At 43.8% G+C, this 16,920-nt stretch overlaps 27 non-coding genes across 27 annotated transcripts; all 27 read left to right on the top strand.

Moving 5' to 3' along the window:
• Window positions 1–274: 274 nt before the first annotated feature.
• Window positions 275–356, top strand: trnas-gcu (transfer RNA serine (anticodon GCU)). The gene has a single exon. It is a non-coding gene; the product is annotated as a tRNA-Ser (tRNA).
• Window positions 357–487: 131 nt separating this feature from the next.
• On the top strand, window positions 488–569 carry trnas-gcu (transfer RNA serine (anticodon GCU)). The gene has a single exon. It is a non-coding gene; the product is annotated as a tRNA-Ser (tRNA).
• A 131-nt stretch (window positions 570–700) lies between these two features.
• trnas-gcu (transfer RNA serine (anticodon GCU)) lies at window positions 701–782 on the top strand. The gene has a single exon. It is a non-coding gene; the product is annotated as a tRNA-Ser (tRNA).
• A 798-nt stretch (window positions 783–1,580) lies between these two features.
• trnas-gcu (transfer RNA serine (anticodon GCU)) lies at window positions 1,581–1,662 on the top strand. The gene has a single exon. It is a non-coding gene; the product is annotated as a tRNA-Ser (tRNA).
• Window positions 1,663–2,451: 789 nt separating this feature from the next.
• On the top strand, window positions 2,452–2,533 carry trnas-gcu (transfer RNA serine (anticodon GCU)). The gene has a single exon. It is a non-coding gene; the product is annotated as a tRNA-Ser (tRNA).
• Window positions 2,534–3,322: 789 nt separating this feature from the next.
• On the top strand, window positions 3,323–3,404 carry trnas-gcu (transfer RNA serine (anticodon GCU)). The gene has a single exon. It is a non-coding gene; the product is annotated as a tRNA-Ser (tRNA).
• Window positions 3,405–3,526: 122 nt separating this feature from the next.
• Window positions 3,527–3,608, top strand: trnas-gcu (transfer RNA serine (anticodon GCU)). The gene has a single exon. It is a non-coding gene; the product is annotated as a tRNA-Ser (tRNA).
• A 795-nt stretch (window positions 3,609–4,403) lies between these two features.
• trnas-gcu (transfer RNA serine (anticodon GCU)) lies at window positions 4,404–4,485 on the top strand. The gene has a single exon. It is a non-coding gene; the product is annotated as a tRNA-Ser (tRNA).
• Window positions 4,486–5,509: 1,024 nt separating this feature from the next.
• trnas-gcu (transfer RNA serine (anticodon GCU)) lies at window positions 5,510–5,591 on the top strand. Its single transcript has one exon. It is a non-coding gene; the product is annotated as a tRNA-Ser (tRNA).
• A 131-nt stretch (window positions 5,592–5,722) lies between these two features.
• On the top strand, window positions 5,723–5,804 carry trnas-gcu (transfer RNA serine (anticodon GCU)). The gene has a single exon. It is a non-coding gene; the product is annotated as a tRNA-Ser (tRNA).
• A 1,011-nt stretch (window positions 5,805–6,815) lies between these two features.
• trnas-gcu (transfer RNA serine (anticodon GCU)) lies at window positions 6,816–6,897 on the top strand. The gene has a single exon. It is a non-coding gene; the product is annotated as a tRNA-Ser (tRNA).
• A 789-nt stretch (window positions 6,898–7,686) lies between these two features.
• Window positions 7,687–7,768, top strand: trnas-gcu (transfer RNA serine (anticodon GCU)). The gene has a single exon. It is a non-coding gene; the product is annotated as a tRNA-Ser (tRNA).
• A 122-nt stretch (window positions 7,769–7,890) lies between these two features.
• On the top strand, window positions 7,891–7,972 carry trnas-gcu (transfer RNA serine (anticodon GCU)). The gene has a single exon. It is a non-coding gene; the product is annotated as a tRNA-Ser (tRNA).
• Window positions 7,973–8,767: 795 nt separating this feature from the next.
• trnas-gcu (transfer RNA serine (anticodon GCU)) lies at window positions 8,768–8,849 on the top strand. Its single transcript has one exon. It is a non-coding gene; the product is annotated as a tRNA-Ser (tRNA).
• Window positions 8,850–8,971: 122 nt separating this feature from the next.
• trnas-gcu (transfer RNA serine (anticodon GCU)) lies at window positions 8,972–9,053 on the top strand. The gene has a single exon. It is a non-coding gene; the product is annotated as a tRNA-Ser (tRNA).
• Window positions 9,054–9,848: 795 nt separating this feature from the next.
• trnas-gcu (transfer RNA serine (anticodon GCU)) lies at window positions 9,849–9,930 on the top strand. Its single transcript has one exon. It is a non-coding gene; the product is annotated as a tRNA-Ser (tRNA).
• Window positions 9,931–10,061: 131 nt separating this feature from the next.
• Window positions 10,062–10,143, top strand: trnas-gcu (transfer RNA serine (anticodon GCU)). The gene has a single exon. It is a non-coding gene; the product is annotated as a tRNA-Ser (tRNA).
• Window positions 10,144–11,154: 1,011 nt separating this feature from the next.
• On the top strand, window positions 11,155–11,236 carry trnas-gcu (transfer RNA serine (anticodon GCU)). The gene has a single exon. It is a non-coding gene; the product is annotated as a tRNA-Ser (tRNA).
• A 122-nt stretch (window positions 11,237–11,358) lies between these two features.
• Window positions 11,359–11,440, top strand: trnas-gcu (transfer RNA serine (anticodon GCU)). The gene has a single exon. It is a non-coding gene; the product is annotated as a tRNA-Ser (tRNA).
• Window positions 11,441–12,235: 795 nt separating this feature from the next.
• On the top strand, window positions 12,236–12,317 carry trnas-gcu (transfer RNA serine (anticodon GCU)). The gene has a single exon. It is a non-coding gene; the product is annotated as a tRNA-Ser (tRNA).
• Window positions 12,318–12,448: 131 nt separating this feature from the next.
• Window positions 12,449–12,530, top strand: trnas-gcu (transfer RNA serine (anticodon GCU)). Its single transcript has one exon. It is a non-coding gene; the product is annotated as a tRNA-Ser (tRNA).
• A 1,011-nt stretch (window positions 12,531–13,541) lies between these two features.
• On the top strand, window positions 13,542–13,623 carry trnas-gcu (transfer RNA serine (anticodon GCU)). The gene has a single exon. It is a non-coding gene; the product is annotated as a tRNA-Ser (tRNA).
• A 131-nt stretch (window positions 13,624–13,754) lies between these two features.
• Window positions 13,755–13,836, top strand: trnas-gcu (transfer RNA serine (anticodon GCU)). Its single transcript has one exon. It is a non-coding gene; the product is annotated as a tRNA-Ser (tRNA).
• Window positions 13,837–13,967: 131 nt separating this feature from the next.
• trnas-gcu (transfer RNA serine (anticodon GCU)) lies at window positions 13,968–14,049 on the top strand. The gene has a single exon. It is a non-coding gene; the product is annotated as a tRNA-Ser (tRNA).
• Window positions 14,050–15,727: 1,678 nt separating this feature from the next.
• trnas-gcu (transfer RNA serine (anticodon GCU)) lies at window positions 15,728–15,809 on the top strand. The gene has a single exon. It is a non-coding gene; the product is annotated as a tRNA-Ser (tRNA).
• A 131-nt stretch (window positions 15,810–15,940) lies between these two features.
• Window positions 15,941–16,022, top strand: trnas-gcu (transfer RNA serine (anticodon GCU)). The gene has a single exon. It is a non-coding gene; the product is annotated as a tRNA-Ser (tRNA).
• Window positions 16,023–16,153: 131 nt separating this feature from the next.
• Window positions 16,154–16,235, top strand: trnas-gcu (transfer RNA serine (anticodon GCU)). The gene has a single exon. It is a non-coding gene; the product is annotated as a tRNA-Ser (tRNA).
• Window positions 16,236–16,920: the final 685 nt, after the last annotated feature.

Raw genomic sequence — 16,920 nt, 5'->3', positions numbered from 1 at the left:
ACCACTAGCAGTCAAATCGATTAAAAGTTTTCTATCTTGAACTTGTCAAGAAGTTGTCATTTTGGAGATGCAGAATATCTAAAGGTAGCCAAGTCATTGCACATTTAAAAGTTTATCTAACTGTGCATGCACGGACTAAAATGTCCTCCTTGGGATATGGCAACCCTGATGATTATTTGAGATGGTTTGAAAATGTAATATTGAAGAGGTTTCAAACCCCTGGATTTAAGCGTCAAATGGCAGCACTGTGCGTGCTCTCGGATTCTCTCAAAAAGACGAGGTGGCCGAGTGGTTAAGGCGATGGACTGCTAATCCATTGTGCTCTGCACGCGTGGGTTCGAATCCCATCCTCGTCGTTAATTGCTTTGACTGAGTTGTCTGTTCAGGATGGAAGTTTCTGCTCGATTGGCTCGATCATGTTTGAATGGTGCCTTAGTCAAATTTTGAAAGGCTGTAATCATCTCATCGTTTAGCCTCCTTAAAAAAAGACGAGGTGGCCGAGTGGTTAAGGCGATGGACTGCTAATCCATTGTGCTCTGCACGCGTGGGTTCGAATCCCATCCTCGTCGTTAATTGCTTTGACTGAGTTGTCTGTTCAGGATGGAAGTTTCTGCTCGATTGGCTCGATCATGTTTGAATGGTGCCTTAGTCAAATTTTGAAAGGCTGTAATCATCTCATCGTTTAGCCTCTTTAAAAAAAGACGAGGTGGCCGAGTGGTTAAGGCGATGGACTGCTAATCCATTGTGCTCTGCACGCGTGGGTTCGAATCCCATCCTCGTCGTTAGTTGCTTTGTCAGAGTTGTCTGTTCAGGATGGAAGTGTCTGCTCGATTGGCTCGTTCATGTTCGAATGGTGCCTTAGTCAAGTTTTGAAAGGCTGTGATCATCTCATCGTTTGGCCTCTTTACCTACAAAGATGTCCTCCTAGCCCTTTGTGGTGTTTGCACTGCAGCTATGAATCCCATCCTCGTCGTTTGGTACTTAAAAACAGGTGTCTGTCGAAAACACTTGCTAGTCCACGATTGTCTTACCGTCCACGTGTTCAACATCCCTTTACAATCAACGGCAGATATCCTCAAATCTTTTCCTGGACGACCATTACCCTGCTCAGTTTAGCTCCAACTCTAATCAAACCAACTCAAGCAAGCTAATCAAGGTCTTCAGGATCACTAGAAAGGTCAGGGTAGGAGCTAAACTCTGCGGGTCTTGCCACTTCAGAAAAAGATTAAAGGGATATCCCTATCTATGACGTTAGGTTGATCGCTTTGTCATGGATGAGAAAGGCTTTAAACTTTGACATCCTAACACCACTAGCAGTCAAATCGATTAAAAGTTTTCTATCTTGAACTTGTCAAGAAGTTCTCATTTTGGAGATGCAGAATATCTAAAGGTAGCCAAGTCATTGCACATTTAAAAGTTTATCTAACTGTGCATGCACGGACTAAAATGTCCTCCTTGGGATATGGCAACCCTGATGATTATTTGAGATGGTTTGAAAATGTAATATTGAAGAGGTTTCAAACCCCTGGATTTAAGCGTCAAATGGCAGCACTGTGCGTGCTCTCGGATTCTCTCAAAAAGACGAGGTGGCCGAGTGGTTAAGGCGATGGACTGCTAATCCATTGTGCTCTGCACGCGTGGGTTCGAATCCCATCCTTGTCGTTAGTTGCGTTGTCTGTTCAGGATGGAAGTGTCTGCTCGATTGGCTCGTTCATGTTCGAATGGTGCCTTAGTCAAGTTTTGAAAGGCTGTCATCATCTCATCGTTTGGCCTCTTTACCTGCAAAGATGTCCTCCTAGCCCTTTGTGGTGTTTGCACTGCAGCTATGAATCCCATCCTCGTCGTTTGGTACTTAAAAACAGGTGTCTGTCGAAAACACTTGCTAGTCCACGATTGTCTTACCGTCCACGTGTTCAACATCCCTTTACAATCAACGGCAGATATCCTCAAATCTTTTCCTGGACGACCATTACCCTGCTCAGTTTAGCTCCAACTCTAATCAAACCAACTCAAGCAAGCTAATCAAGGTCTTCAGGATCACTAGAAAGGTCAGGGTAGGAGCTAAACTCTGCGGGTCTTGCCACTTCAGAAAAAGATTAAAGGGATACCCCTATCTATGACGTTAGGTTGATCGCTTTGTCATGGATGAGAAAGGCTTTAAACTTTGACATCCTAACACCACTAGCAGTCAAATCGATTAAAAGTTTTCTATCTTGAACTTGTCAAGAAGTTCTCATTTTGGAGATGCAGAATATCTAAAGGTAGCCAAGTCATTGCACATTTAAAAGTTTATCTAACTGTGCATGCACGGACTAAAATGTCCTCCTTGGGATATGGCAACCCTGATGATTATTTGAGATGGTTTGAAAATGTAATATTGAAGAGGTTTCAAACCCCTGGATTTAAGCGTCAAATGGCAGCACTGTGCGTGCTCTCGGATTCTCTCAAAAAGACGAGGTGGCCGAGTGGTTAAGGCGATGGACTGCTAATCCATTGTGCTCTGCACGCGTGGGTTCGAATCCCATCCTTGTCGTTAGTTGCGTTGTCTGTTCAGGATGGAAGTGTCTGCTCGATTGGCTCGTTCATGTTCGAATGGTGCCTTAGTCAAGTTTTGAAAGGCTGTAATCATCTCATCGTTTGGCCTCTTTACCTGCAAAGATGTCCTCCTAGCCCTTTGTGGTGTTTGCACTGCAGCTATGAATCCCATCCTCGTCGTTTGGTACTTAAAAACAGGTGTCTGTCGAAAACACTTGCTAGTCCACGATTGTCTTACCGTCCACGTGTTCAACATCCCTTTACAATCAACGGCAGATATCCTCAAATCTTTTCCTGGACGACCATTTCCCTGCTCAGTTTAGCTCCAACTCTAATCAAACCAACTCAAGCAAGCTAATCAAGGTCTTCAGGATCACTAGAAAGGTCAGGGTAGGAGCTAAACTCTGCGGGTCTTGCCACTTCAGAAAAAGATTAAAGGGATACCCCTATCTATTACGTTAGGTTGATCGCTTTGTCATGGATGAGAAAGGCTTTAAACTTTGACATCCTAACACCACTAGCAGTCAAATCGATTAAAAGTTTTCTATCTTAAACTTGTCAAGAAGTTGTCATTTTGGAGATGCAGAATATCTAAAGGTAGCCAAGTCATTGCACATTTAAAAGTTTATCTAACTGTGCATGCACGGACTAAAATGTCCTCCTTGGGAAATGGCAACCCTGATGATTATTTGAGATGGTTTGAAAATGTAATATTGAAGAGGTTTCAAACCCCTGGATTTAAGCGTCAAATGGCAGCACTGTGCGTGCTCTCGGATTCTCTCAAAAAGACGAGGTGGCCGAGTGGTTAAGGCGATGGACTGCTAATCCATTGTGCTCTGCACGCGTGGGTTCGAATCCCATCTTCGTCGTTAGTTGCTTTGACTGAGTTGTCTGTTCAGGATGGAAGTTTTGGCTCGATCATGTTTGAATGGTGCCTTAGTCAAATTTTGAAAGGCTGTAATCATCTCATCGTTTAGCCTCTTTAAAAAAAGACGAGGTGGCCGAGTGGTTAAGGCGATGGACTGCTAATCCATTGTGCTCTGCACGCGTGGGTTCGAATCCCATCCTCGTCGTTAGTTGCTTTGTCAGAGTTGTCTGTTCAGGATGGAAGTGTCTGCTCGATTGGCTCGATCATGTTCGAATGGTGCCTTAGTCAAGTTTTGAAAGGCTGTAATCATCTCATCGTTTGGCCTCTTTACCTGCAAAGATGTCCTCCTAACCCTTTGTGGTGTTTGCACTGCAGCTATGAATCCCATCGTCGTTTGGTACTTAAAAACAGGTGTCTGTCGAAAACACTTGCTAGTCCACGATTGTCTTACCGTCCACGTGTTCAACATCCCTTTACAATCAACGGCAGATATCCTCAAATCTTTTCCTGGACGACCATTTCCCTGCTCAGTTTAGCTCCAACTCTAATCAAACCAACTCAAGCAAGCTAATCAAGGTCTTCAGGATCACTAGAAAGGTCAGGGTAGGAGCTAAACTCTGCGGGTCTTGCCACTTCAGTAAAAGATTAAAGGGATACCCCTATCTATTACGTTAGGTTGATCGCTTTGTCATGGATGAGAAAGGCTTTAAACTTTGACATCCTAACACCACTAGCAGTCAAATCGATTAAAAGTTTTCTATCTTAAACTTGTCAAGAAGTTGTCATTTTGGAGATGCAGAATATCTAAAGGTAGCCAAGTCATTGCACATTTAAAAGTTTATCTAACTGTGCATGCACGGACTAAAATGTCATCCTTGGGATATGGCAACCCTGATGATTATTTGAGATGGTTTGAAAATGTAATATTGAAGAGGTTTCAAACCCCTGGATTTAAGCTTCAAATGGCAGCACTGTGCGTGGTCTCTGATTCTCTCAAAAAGACGAGGTGGCCGAGTGGTTAAGGCGATGGACTGCTAATCCATTGTGCTCTGCACGCGTGGGTTCGAATCCCATCCTCGTCGTTAATTGCTTTGACTGAGTTGTCTGTTCAGGATGGAAGTTTCTGCTCGATTGGCTCGATCATGTTTGAATGGTGCCTTAGTCAAATTTTGAAAGGCTGTAATCATCTCATCGTTTAGCCTCTTTAAAAAAAGACGAGGTGGCCGAGTGGTTAAGGCGATGGACTGCTAATCCATTGTGCTCTGCACGCGTGGGTTCGCATCCCATCCTCGTCGTTAATTGCTTTGACTGAGTTGTCTGTTCAGGATGGAAGTTTCTGCTCGATTGGCTCGATCATGTTTGAATGGTGCCTTAGTCAAATTTTGAAAGGCTGTAATCATCTCATCGTTTAGCCTCTTTAAAAAAAGACGAGGTGGCCGAGTGGTTAAGGCGATGGACTGCTAATCCATTGTGCTCTGCACGCGTAGGTTCGAATCCCATCCTCGTCGTTAGTTGCTTTGTCAGAGTTGTCTGTTCAGGATGGAAGTGTCTGCTCGATTGGCTCGTTCATGTTCGAATGGTGCCTTAGTCAAGTTTTGAAAGGCTGTGATCATCTGGACGACCATTACCCTGCTCAGTTTAGCTCCAACTCTAATCAAACCAACTCAAGCAAGCTAATCAAGGTCTTCAGGATCACTAGAAAGGTCAGGGTAGGAGCTAAACTCTGCGGGTCTTGCCACTTCAGAAAAAGATTAAAGGGATACCCCTATCTATGACGTTAGGTTGATCGCTTTGTCATGGATGAGAAAGGCTTTAAACTTTGACATCCTAACACCACTAGCAGTCAAATCGATTAAAAGTTTTCTATCTTGAACTTGTCAAGAAGTTCTCATTTTGGAGATGCAGAATATCTAAAGGTAGCCAAGTCATTGCACATTTAAAAGTTTATCTAACTGTGCATGCACGGACTAAAATGTCCTCCTTGGGAAATGGCAACCCTGATGATTATTTGAGATGGTTTGAAAATGTAATATTGAAGAGGTTTCAAACCCCTGGATTTAAGCTTCAAATGGCAGCACTGTGCGTGCTCTCTGATTCTCTCAAAAAGACGAGGTGGCCGAGTGGTTAAGGCGATGGACTGCTAATCCATTGTGCTCTGCACGCGTGGGTTCGAATCCCATCCTCGTCGTTAATTGCTTTGACTGAGTTGTCTGTTCAGGATGGAAGTTTCTGCTCGATTGGCTCGATCATGTTTGAATGGTGCCTTAGTCAAATTTTGAAAGGCTGTAATCATCTCATCGTTTAGCCTCTTTAAAAAAAGACGAGGTGGCCGAGTGGTTAAGGCGATGGACTGCTAATCCATTGTGCTCTGCACGCGTGGGTTCGAATCCCATCCTCGTCGTTAATTGCTTTGACTGAGTTGTCTGTTCAGGATGGAAGTTTCTGCTCGATTGGCTCGATCATGTTTGAATGGTGCCTTAGTCAAATTTTGAAAGGCTGTAATCATCTCATCGTTTAGCCTCTTTAAAAAAAGACGAGGTGGCCGAGTGGTTAAGGCGATGGACTGCTAATCCATTGTGCTCTGCACGCGTAGGTTCGAATCCCATCCTCGTCGTTAGTTGCTTTGTCAGAGTTGTCTGTTCAGGATGGAAGTGTCTGCTCGATTGGCTCGTTCATGTTCGAATGGTGCCTTAGTCAAGTTTTGAAAGGCTGTGATCATCTCATCGTTTGGCCTCTTTACCTGCAAAGATGTCCTCCTAGCCCTTTGTGGTGTTTGCACTGCAGCTATGAATCCCATCCTCGTCGTTTGGTACTTAAAAACAGGTGTCTGTCGAAATCACTTGCTAGTCCACGATTGTCTTACCGTCCACGTGTTCAACATCCCTTTACAATCAACGGCAGATATCCTCAAATCTTTTCCTGGACGACCATTACCCTGCTCAGTTTAGCTCCAACTCTAATCAAACCAACTCAAGCAAGCTAATCAAGGTCTTCAGGATCACTAGAAAGGTCAGGGTAGGAGCTAAACTCTGCGGGTCTTGCCACTTCAGAAAAAGATTAAAGGGATACCCCTATCTATAACGTTAGGTTGATCGCTTTGTCATGGATGAGAAAGGCTTTAAACTTTGACATCCTAACACCACTAGCAGTCAAATCGATTAAAAGTTTTCTATCTTGAACTTGTCAAGAAGTTGTCATTTTGGAGATGCAGAATATCTAAAGGTAGCCAAGTCATTGCACATTTAAAAGTTTATCTAACTGTGCATGCACGGACTAAAATGTCCTCCTTGGGATATGGCAACCCTGATGATTATTTGAGATGGTTTGAAAATGTAATATTGAAGAGGTTTCAAACCCCTGGATTTAAGCGTCAAATGGCAGCACTGTGCGTGCTCTCGGATTCTCTCAAAAAGACGAGGTGGCCGAGTGGTTAAGGCGATGGACTGCTAATCCATTGTGCTCTACACGCGTGGGTTCGAATCCCATCCTCGTCGTTAGTTGCGTTGTCTGTTCAGGATGGAAGTGTCTGCTCGATTGGCTCGATCATGTTCGAATGGTGCCTTAGTCAAGTTTTGAAAGGCTGTAATCATCTCATCGTTTGGCCTCTTTACCTGCAAAGATGTCCTCCTAACCCTTTGTGGTGTTTGCACTGCAGCTATGAATCCCATCCTCGTCGTTTGGTACTTAAAAACAGGTGTCTGTCGAAAACACTAGCTAGTCCACGATTGTCTTACCGTCCACGTGTTCAACATCCCTTTACAATCAACGGCAGATATCCTCAAATCTTTTCCTGGACGACCATTACCCTGCTCAGTTTAGCTCCAACTCTAATCAAACCAACTCAAGCAAGCTAATCAAGGTCTTCAGGATCACTAGAAAGGTCAGGGTAGGAGCTAAACTCTGCGGGTCTTGCCACTTCAGAAAAAGATTAAAGGGATACCCCTATCTATTACGTTAGGTTGATCGCTTTGTCATGGATGAGAAAGGCTTTAAACTTTGACATCCTAACACCACTAGCAGTCAAATCGATTAAAAGTTTTCTATCTTAAACTTGTCAAGAAGTTGTCATTTTGGAGATGCAGAATATCTAAAGGTAGCCAAGTCATTGCACATTTAAAAGTTTATCTAACTGTGCATGCACGGACTAAAATGTCCTCCTTGGGAAATGGCAACCCTGATGATTATTTGAGATGGTTTGAAAATGTAATATTGAAGAGGTTTCAAACCCCTGGATTTAAGCGTCAAATGGCAGCACTGTGCGTGCTCTCGGATTCTCTCAAAAAGACGAGGTGGCCGAGTGGTTAAGGCGATGGACTGCTAATCCATTGTGCTCTGCACGCGTGGGTTCGAATCCCATCTTCGTCGTTAGTTGCTTTGACTGAGTTGTCTGTTCAGGATGGAAGTTTTGGCTCGATCATGTTTGAATGGTGCCTTAGTCAAATTTTGAAAGGCTGTAATCATCTCATCGTTTAGCCTCTTTAAAAAAAGACGAGGTGGCCGAGTGGTTAAGGCGATGGACTGCTAATCCATTGTGCTCTGCACGCGTGGGTTCGAATCCCATCCTCGTCGTTAGTTGCTTTGTCAGAGTTGTCTGTTCAGGATGGAAGTGTCTGCTCGATTGGCTCGATCATGTTCGAATGGTGCCTTAGTCAAGTTTTGAAAGGCTGTAATCATCTCATCGTTTGGCCTCTTTACCTGCAAAGATGTCCTCCTAACCCTTTGTGGTGTTTGCACTGCAGCTATGAATCCCATCGTCGTTTGGTACTTAAAAACAGGTGTCTGTCGAAAACACTTGCTAGTCCACGATTGTCTTACCGTCCACGTGTTCAACATCCCTTTACAATCAACGGCAGATATCCTCAAATCTTTTCCTGGACGACCATTTCCCTGCTCAGTTTAGCTCCAACTCTAATCAAACCAACTCAAGCAAGCTAATCAAGGTCTTCAGGATCACTAGAAAGGTCAGGGTAGGAGCTAAACTCTGCGGGTCTTGCCACTTCAGAAAAAGATTAAAGGGATACCCCTATCTATTACGTTAGGTTAATCGCTTTGTCATGGATGAGAAAGGCTTTAAACTTTGACATCCTAACACCACTAGCAGTCAAATCGATTAAAAGTTTTCTATCTTAAACTTGTCAAGAAGTTGTCATTTTGGAGATGCAGAATATCTAAAGGTAGCCAAGTCATTGCACATTTAAAAGTTTATCTAACTGTGCATGCACGGACTAAAATGTCCTCCTTGGGAAATGGCAACCCTGATGATTATTTGAGATGGTTTGAAAATGTAATATTGAAGAGGTTTCAAACCCCTGGATTTAAGCGTCAAATGGCAGCACTGTGCGTGCTCTCGGATTCTCTCAAAAAGACGAGGTGGCCGAGTGGTTAAGGCGATGGACTGCTAATCCATTGTGCTCTGCACGCGTGGGTTCGAATCCCATCTTCGTCGTTAGTTGCTTTGACTGAGTTGTCTGTTCAGGATGGAAGTTTTGGCTCGATCATGTTTGAATGGTGCCTTAGTCAAATTTTGAAAGGCTGTAATCATCTCATCGTTTAGCCTCTTTAAAAAAAGACGAGGTGGCCGAGTGGTTAAGGCGATGGACTGCTAATCCATTGTGCTCTGCACGCGTGGGTTCGAATCCCATCCTCGTCGTTAGTTGCTTTGTCAGAGTTGTCTGTTCAGGATGGAAGTGTCTGCTTGATTGGCTCGATCATGTTCGAATGGTGCCTTAGTCAAGTTTTGAAAGGCTGTAATCATCTCATCGTTTGGCCTCTTTACCTGCAAAGATGTCCTCCTAACCCTTTGTGGTGTTTGCACTGCAGCTATGAATCCCATCGTCGTTTGGTACTTAAAAAGAGGTGTCTGTCGAAAACACTTGCTAGTCCACGATTGTCTTACCGTCCACGTGTTCAACATCCCTTTACAATCAACGGCAGATATCCTCAAATCTTTTCCTGGACGACCATTTCCCTGCTCAGTTTAGCTCCAACTCTAATCAAACCAACTCAAGCAAGCTAATCAAGGTCTTCAGGATCACTAGAAAGGTCAGGGTAGGAGCTAAACTCTGCGGGTCTTGCCACTTCAGAAAAAGATTAAAGGGATACCCCTATCTATTACGTTAGGTTGATCGCTTTGTCATGGATGAGAAAGGCTTTAAACTTTGACATCCTAACACCACTAGCAGTCAAATCGATTAAAAGTTTTCTATCTTAAACTTGTCAAGAAGTTGTCATTTTGGAGATGCAGAATATCTAAAGGTAGCCAAGTCATTGCACATTTAAAAGTTTATCTAACTGTGCATGCACGGACTAAAATGTCCTCCTTGGGATATGGCAACCCTGATGATTATTTGAGATGGTTTGAAAATGTAATATTGAAGAGGTTTCAAACCCCTGGATTTAAGCTTCAAATGGCAGCACTGTGCGTGCTCTCGGATTCTCTCAAAAAGACGAGGTGGCCGAGTGGTTAAGGCGATGGACTGCTAATCCATTGTGCTCTGCACGCGTGGGTTCGAATCCCATCCTCGTCGTTAATTGCTTTGACTGAGTTGACTGTTCAGGATGGAAGTTTCTGCTCGATTGGCTCGATCATGTTTGAATGGTGCCTTAGTCAAATTTTGAAAGGCTGTAATCATCTCATCGTTTAGCCTCTTTAAAAAAAGACGAGGTGGCCGAGTGGTTAAGGCGATGGACTGCTAATCCATTGTGCTCTGCACGCGTGGGTTCGAATCCCATCCTCGTCGTTAATTGCTTTGACTGAGTTGTCTGTTCAGGATGGAAGTTTCTGCTCGATTGGCTCGATCATGTTTGAATGGTGCCTTAGTCAAATTTTGAAAGGCTGTAATCATCTCATCGTTTAGCCTCTTTAAAAAAGGACGAGGTGGCCGAGTGGTTAAGGCGATGGACTGCTAATCCATTGTGCTCTGCACGCGTAGGTTCGAATCCCATCCTCGTCGTTAGTTGCTTTGTCAGAGTTGTCTGTTCAGGATGGAAGTGTCTGCTCGATTGGCTCGTTCATGTTCGAATGGTGCCTTAGTCAAGTTTTGAAAGCCTGTGATCATCTCATCGTTTGGCCTCTTTACCTGCAAAGATGTCCTCCTAGCCCTTTGTGGTGTTTGCACTGCAGCTATGAATCCCATCCTCGTCGTTTGGTACTTAAAAACAGGTGTCTGTCGAAATCACTTGCTAGTCCACGATTGTCTTACCGTCCACGTGTTCAACATCCCTTTACAATCAACGGCAGATATCCTCAAATCTTTTCCTGGACGACCATTACCCTGCTCAGTTTAGCTCCAACTCTAATCAAACCAACTCAAGCAAGCTAATCAAGGTCTTCAGGATCACTAGAAAGGTCAGGGTAGGAGCTAAACTCTGCGGGTCTTGCCACTTCAGAAAAAGATTAAAGGGATACCCCTATCTATAACGTTAGGTTGATCGCTTTGTCATGGATGAGAAAGGCTTTAAACTTTGACATCCTAACACCACTAGCAGTCAAATCGATTAAAAGTTTTCTATCTTGAACTTGTCAAGAAGTTGTCATTTTGGAGATGCAGAATATCTAAAGGTAGCCAAGTCATTGCACATTTAAAAGTTTATCTAACTGTGCATGCACGGACTAAAATGTCCTCCTTGGGATATGGCAACCCTGATGATTATTTGAGATGGTTTGAAAATGTAATATTGAAGAGGTTTCAAACCCCTGGATTTAAGCGTCAAATGGCAGCACTGTGCGTGCTCTCGGATTCTCTCAAAAAGACGAGGTGGCCGAGTGGTTAAGGCGATGGACTGCTAATCCATTGTGCTCTGCACGCGTGGGTTCGAATCCCATCTTCGTCGTTAGTTGCTTTGACTGAGTTGTCTGTTCAGGATGGAAGTTTTGGCTCGATCATGTTTGAATGGTGCCTTAGTCAAATTTTGAAAGGCTGTAATCATCTCATCGTTTAGCCTCTTTAAAAAAAGACGAGGTGGCCGAGTGGTTAAGGCGATGGACTGCTAATCCATTGTGCTCTGCACGCGTGGGTTCGAATCCCATCCTCGTCGTTAGTTGCTTTGTCAGAGTTGTCTGTTCAGGATGGAAGTGTCTGCTTGATTGGCTCGATCATGTTCGAATGGTGCCTTAGTCAAGTTTTGAAAGGCTGTAATCATCTCATCGTTTGGCCTCTTTACCTGCAAAGATGTCCTCCTAACCCTTTGTGGTGTTTGCACTGCAGCTATGAATCCCATCGTCGTTTGGTACTTAAAAAGAGGTGTCTGTCGAAAACACTTGCTAGTCCACGATTGTCTTACCGTCCACGTGTTCAACATCCCTTTACAATCAACGGCAGATATCCTCAAATCTTTTCCTGGACGACCATTTCCCTGCTCAGTTTAGCTCCAACTCTAATCAAACCAACTCAAGCAAGCTAATCAAGGTCTTCAGGATCACTAGAAAGGTCAGGGTAGGAGCTAAACTCTGCGGGTCTTGCCACTTCAGAAAAAGATTAAAGGGATACCCCTATCTATTACGTTAGGTTGATCGCTTTGTCATGGATGAGAAAGGCTTTAAACTTTGACATCCTAACACCACTAGCAGTCAAATCGATTAAAAGTTTTCTATCTTAAACTTGTCAAGAAGTTGTCATTTTGGAGATGCAGAATATCTAAAGGTAGCCAAGTCATTGCACATTTAAAAGTTTATCTAACTGTGCATGCACGGACTAAAATGTCCTCCTTGGGATATGGCAACCCTGATGATTATTTGAGATGGTTTGAAAATGTAATATTGAAGAGGTTTCAAACCCCTGGATTTAAGCTTCAAATGGCAGCACTGTGCGTGCTCTCGGATTCTCTCAAAAAGACGAGGTGGCCGAGTGGTTAAGGCGATGGACTGCTAATCCATTGTGCTCTGCACGCGTGGGTTCGAATCCCATCCTCGTCGTTAATTGCTTTGACTGAGTTGACTGTTCAGGATGGAAGTTTCTGCTCGATTGGCTCGATCATGTTTGAATGGTGCCTTAGTCAAATTTTGAAAGGCTGTAATCATCTCATCGTTTAGCCTCTTTAAAAAAAGACGAGGTGGCCGAGTGGTTAAGGCGATGGACTGCTAATCCATTGTGCTCTGCACGCGTGGGTTCGAATCCCATCCTCGTCGTTAATTGCTTTGACTGAGTTGTCTGTTCAGGATGGAAGTTTCTGCTCGATTGGCTCGATCATGTTTGAATGGTGCCTTAGTCAAATTTTGAAAGGCTGTAATCATCTCATCGTTTAGCCTCTTTAAAAAAGGACGAGGTGGCCGAGTGGTTAAGGCGATGGACTGCTAATCCATTGTGCTCTGCACGCGTAGGTTCGAATCCCATCCTCGTCGTTAGTTGCTTTGTCAGAGTTGTCTGTTCAGGATGGAAGTGTCTGCTCGATTGGCTCGTTCATGTTCGAATGGTGCCTTAGTCAAGTTTTGAAAGGCTGTGATCATCTCATCGTTTGGCCTCTTTACCTGCAAAGATGTCCTCCTAGCCCTTTGTGGTGTTTGCACTGCAGCTATGAATCCCATCCTCGTCGTTTGGTACTTAAAAACAGGTGTCTGTCGAAATCACTTGCTAGTCCACGATTGTCTTACCGTCCACGTGTTCAACATCCCTTTACAATCAACGGCAGATATCCTCAAATCTTTTCCTGGACGACCATTACCCTGCTCAGTTTAGCTCCAACTCTAATCAAACCAACTCAAGCAAGCTAATCAAGGTCTTCAGGATCACTAGAAAGGTCAGGGTAGGAGCTAAACTCTGCGGGTCTTGCCACTTCAGAAAAAGATTAAAGGGATACCCCTATCTATAACGTTAGGTTGATCGCTTTGTCATGGATGAGAAAGGCTTTAAACTTTGACATCCTAACACCACTAGCAGTCAAATCGATTAAAAGTTTTCTATCTTGAACTTGTCAAGAAGTTGTCATTTTGGAGATGCAGAATATCTAAAGGTAGCCAAGTCATTGCACATTTAAAAGTTTATCTAACTGTGCATGCACGGACTAAAATGTCCTCCTTGGGATATGGCAACCCTGATGATTATTTGAGATGGTTTGAAAATGTAATATTGAAGAGGTTTCAAACCCCTGGATTTAAGCGTCAAATGGCAGCACTGTGCGTGCTCTCGGATTCTCTCAAAAAGACGAGGTGGCCGAGTGGTTAAGGCGATGGACTGCTAATCCATTGTGCTCTGCACGCGTGGGTTCGAATCCCATCCTCGTCGTTAATTGCTTTGACTGAGTTGTCTGTTCAGGATGGAAGTTTCTGCTCGATTGGCTCGATCATGTTTGAATGGTGCCTTAGTCAAATTTTGAAAGGCTGTAATCATCTCATCGTTTAGCCTCTTTAAAAAAAGACGAGGTGGCCGAGTGGTTAAGGCGATGGACTGCTAATCCATTGTGCTCTGCACGCGTGGGTTCGAATCCCATCCTCGTCGTTAATTGCTTTGACTGAGTTGTCTGTTCAGGATGGAAGTTTCTGCTCGATTGGCTCGATCATGTTTGAATGGTGCCTTAGTCAAATTTTGAAAGGCTGTAATCATCTCATCGTTTAGCCTCTTTAAAAAAAGACGAGGTGGCCGAGTGGTTAAGGCGATGGACTGCTAATCCATTGTGCTCTGCACGCGTGGGTTCGAATCCCATCCTCGTCGTTAGTTGCTTTGTCAGAGTTGTCTGTTCAAGATGGAAGTGTCTGCTCGATTGGCTCGATCATGTTCGAATGGTGCCTTAGTCAAGTTTTGAAAGGCTGTAATCATCTCATCGTTTGGCCTCTTTACCTGCAAAGATGTCCTCCTAACCCTTTGTGGTGTTTGCACTGCAGCTATGAATCCCATCCTCGTCGTTTGGTACTTAAAAACAGGTGTCTGTCGAAAACACTTGCTAGTCCACGATTGTCTTACCGTCCACGTGTTCAACATCCCTTTACAATCAACGGCAGATATCCTCAAATCTTTTCCTGGACGACCATTACCCTGCTCAGTTTAGCTCCAACTCTAATCAAACCAACTCAAGCAAGCTAATCAAGGTCTTCAGGATCACTAGAAAGGTCAGGGTAGGAGCTAAACTCTGCGGGTCTTGCCACTTCAGAAAAAGATTAAAGGGATACCCCTATCTATTACGTTAGGTTGATCGCTTTGTCATGGATGACAAAGGCTTTAAACTTTGACATCCTAACACCACTAGCAGTCAAATCGATTAAAAGTTTTCTATCTTAAACTTGTCAAGAAGTTGTCATTTTGGAGATGCAGAATATCTAAAGGTAGCCAAGTCATTGCACATTTAAAAGTTTATCTAACTGTGCATGCACGGACTAAAATGTCCTCCTTGGGATATGGCAACCCTGATGATTATTTGAGATGGTTTGAAAATGTAATATTGAAGAGGTTTCAAACCCCTGGATTGAAGCGTCAAATGGCAGCACTGTGCGTGCTCTCGGATTCTCTCAAAAAGACGAGGAGGCCGAGTGGTTAAGGCGATGGACTGCTAATCCATTGTGCTCTGCACGCGTGGGTTCGAATCCCATCCTCGTCGTTAGTTGCTTTGACTGAGTTGTCTGTTCAGGATGGAAGTTTCTGCTCGATTGGCTCGATCATGTTTGAATGGTGCCTTAGTCAAATTTTGAAAGGCTGTAATCATCTCATCGTTTGGCCTCTTTACCTGCAAAGATGTCCTCCTAACCCTTTGTGGTGTTTGCACTGCAGCTATGAATCCCATCCTCGTCGTTTGGTACTTAAAAACAGGTGTCTGTCGAAAACACTAGCTAGTCCACGATTGTCTTACCGTCCACGTGTTCAACATCCCTTTACAATCAACGGCAGATATCCTCAAATCTTTTCCTGGACGACCATTACCCTGCTCAGTTTAGCTCCAACTCTAATCAAACCAACTCAAGCAAGCTAATCAAGGTCTTCAGGATCACTAGAAAGGTCAGGGTAGGAGCTAAACTCTGCGGGTCTTGCCACTTCAGAAAAAGATTAAAGGGATACCCCTATCTATTACGTTAGGTTGATCGCTTTGTCATGGATGAGAAAGGCTTTAAACTTTGACATCCTAACACCACTAGCAGTCAAATCGATTAAAAGTTTTCTATCTTAAACTTGTCAAGAAGTTGTCATTTTGGAGATGCAGAATATCTAAAGGTAGCCAAGTCATTGCACATTTAAAAGTTTATCTAACTGTGCATGCACGGACTAAAATGTCCTCCTTGGGATATGGCAACCCTGATGATTATTTGAGATGGTTTGAAAATGTAATATTGAAGAGGTTTCAAACCCCTGGATTTAAGCTTCAAATGGCAGCACTGTGCGTGCTCTCGGATTCTCTCAAAAAGACGAGGTGGCCGAGTGGTTAAGGCGATGGACTGCTAATCCATTGTGCTCTGCACGCGTGGGTTCGAATCCCATCCTCGTCGTTAATTGCTTTGACTGAGTTGTCTGTTCAGGATGGAAGTTTCTGCTCGATTGGCTCGATCATGTTTGAATGGTGCCTTAGTCAAATTTTGAAAGGCTGTAATCATCTCATCGTTTAGCCTCTTTAAAAAAAGACGAGGTGGCCGAGTGGTTAAGGCGATGGACTGCTAATCCATTGTGCTCTGCACGCGTGGGTTCGAATCCCATCCTCGTCGTTAATTGCTTTGACTGAGTTGTCTGTTCAGGATGGAAGTTTCTGCTCGATTGGCTCGATCATGTTTGAATGGTGCCTTAGTCAAATTTTGAAAGGCTGTAATCATCTCATCGTTTAGCCTCTTTAAAAAAAGACGAGGTGGCCGAGTGGTTAAGGCGATGGACTGCTAATCCATTGTGCTCTGCACGCGTGGGTTCGAATCCCATCCTCGTCGTTAGTTGCTTTGTCAGAGTTGTCTGTTCAAGATGGAAGTGTCTGCTCGATTGGCTCGATCATGTTCGAATGGTGCCTTAGTCAAGTTTTGAAAGGCTGTAATCATCTCATCGTTTGGCCTCTTTACCTGCAAAGATGTCCTCCTAACCCTTTGTGGTGTTTGCACTGCAGCTATGAATCCCATCCTCGTCGTTTGGTACTTAAAAACAGGTGTCTGTCGAAAACACTTGCTAGTCCACGATTGTCTTACCGTCCACGTGTTCAACATCCCTTTACAATCAACGGCAGATATCCTCAAATCTTTTCCTGGACGACCATTACCCTGCTCAGTTTAGCTCCAACTCTAATCAAACCAACTCAAGCAAGCTAATCAAGGTCTTCAGGATCACTAGAAAGGTCAGGGTAGGAGCTAAACTCTGCGGGTCTTGCCACTTCAGAAAAAGATTAAAGGGATACCCCTATCTATTACGTTAGGTTGATCGCTTTGTCATGGATGACAAAGGCTTTAAACTTTGACATCCTAACACCACTAGCAGTCAAATCGATTAAAAGTTTTCTATCTTAAACTTGTCAAGAAGTTGTCATTTTGGAGATGCAGAATATCTAAAGGTAGCCAAGTCATTGCACATTTAAAAGTTTATCTAACTGTGCATGCACGGACTAAAATGTCCTCCTTGGGATATGGC

Source organism: Triplophysa dalaica, chromosome 12, assembly GCF_015846415.1.
Source record: "Triplophysa dalaica isolate WHDGS20190420 chromosome 12, ASM1584641v1, whole genome shotgun sequence".
Lineage (NCBI taxonomy): Eukaryota > Metazoa > Chordata > Actinopteri > Cypriniformes > Nemacheilidae > Triplophysa > Triplophysa dalaica.
This window is presented reverse-complemented; position numbering and strand designations above follow the sequence as displayed.